Raw genomic sequence first — 1,965 nt, 5'->3', positions numbered from 1 at the left:
TGTTACTGACCCAGCTGGTATTGTTGAGTGCTTTGCTGACCATTTCAAAACCGTATACGCCTCGGTCAGTGATAGGGATGAGGAGGATTCCCACTTGTTGTTGCGAGACATAGCATTGCCTCGCCTTTCCGATGATGATAGATTCCTACTTGATGCGCCTTTCACTATAGACGAGGTCGCTGTTGCCATACGTTCCCTTCGCTCTGGCAAGGCACTGGGTCCTAATGGTTTGCCCATTGAACTTTATAAGCTACAACCCGACAAAATGGCGCCCTACTTAAGGAATATGTTCCTTGAGGCTTTCGATTCTGGTTCTCTCCCCCTTGATCAGCGACTAGCCACCATCGTAGTAATCCACAAGGAGGGTAAGCCGCGTAATCGCTGCGCCTCGTATCGGCCCATTTCACTACTTAATGCCGAACCTAAGATACTGGCTAAATTACTAGCCAACCGGTTGATTACGGTGATCAGCGACTTGATCCATTCGGATCAATCCGGCTTCATTCCACACCGGAATACCGCCCTTAATCTTCGCAGAGTTCTCGCAAGAGCTGAGACTCTAACTGAGCCGGCCATTTTGGCCTCCTTGGACGCCACTATGGCTTTTGATACTATAGAGTGGCCTTATCTCTGGGTGGCCCTCTCCAAATTTGGGTTCGGTCCGACATTCATCGCCTGGGTGAGGCTCCTTTATGAAAAAACCCTCGCCCAGGTGGTTGTTAACGGTAAGATTTCCAGCGTCTTTGCCCTTGGGTGTGGCACCCGGCAGGGTTGCCCGCTGTCTCCGTTGCTTTTTGCCCTTGCTCTGGAACCGCTGGCGGAATGGCTCCGTTGGAAGCCCTCCATGAAAGGCATCAGGTGGACTCCCGACTTTGAGGACCGAATCTCGCTATATGCGGATGACATCCTTTTATATCTTACGTCCCCCCAGAAATCCCTTAATGTGCTTTTTGATGTTCTGACCTCCTTCGGGAAGAACTCAGGTCTCATTATCAATTGGACCAAATCATGCGTCTATGTTCTGTCTGGTGAGCTTCCCCCACTGCCTCGTAGATTCCCGATTCAAATTGCTGACACTGGCTTTAAATACCTGGGGATTTATTTTTCCTTGGATCCCGCAGTTCGCTATGAACGCAACCTGCTACCCCCTCTTCACCGGCTTAAACTTGACGCTGCACGGTGGCGGCAGTTGCCTTTGTCGCCACTGGGTCGCGCGGCCCTTTTCAAAATGATGTCACTGCCCAGATTCTTGTATGCACTCCAGAACTTTTTCGACCCCATTCCATCGGATATTTCCGTGAAGTGGAACACCTGCAGAGGCGGCTTGTCTGGGACGGGTGTGCGCGAATTGCTCTGTTTAAGCTCACGCTTCCGTGGTACGATGGAGGCATTGCCCTCCCAGACATCAAGCGTTACTATTGGGCTTCTCAATTAAGTGCTGTTAACCACGCGACTTACGCTCCCGGTCCTACCCCGGCCTTTGCCATGGACAAGCACCTCTTGCCCGGTGGGAATTTTAATAGAGTGCTATATTCCAAGGGGCCTCATAGGACGTTGACCGGGCCCACGAAAATCGCTGTCAGAGTGTGGCACGATGCGAATGCGGCCTTGGGATGGTGTGATAAGTTGACGTGTGCGACTCCCTTGTATGCTTCCGAAGGTTTGGGCAATCTATGGCGGACGAAAGGTTTTGATAAATGGAACATGATTGGTTTAAGTAAGGTGGGTGACCTTTGGACTAAAGGAAATGTGAAGACCTTTGAGGTGCTCAAGACGGAATATGAGCTTGGAGACAGGTAATTTTTGAGATATGCTCAGGTACGTCATGCTCTACTGTCAGTCTTTGCTGTGGGAACTGCTATTCCCGAATCCTCGCCTCTCGAGGACCGTATCCTGGACGGCCATGTCCCCGATAGTACATTTTCACTGATTTACAAAAAACTGATCAACACTAGAATTGACTCA

Source organism: Lissotriton helveticus, chromosome 4_1, assembly GCF_964261635.1.
Source record: "Lissotriton helveticus chromosome 4_1, aLisHel1.1, whole genome shotgun sequence".
NCBI classification, from domain to species: domain Eukaryota; kingdom Metazoa; phylum Chordata; class Amphibia; order Caudata; family Salamandridae; genus Lissotriton; species Lissotriton helveticus.
This window is presented reverse-complemented; position numbering follows the sequence as displayed.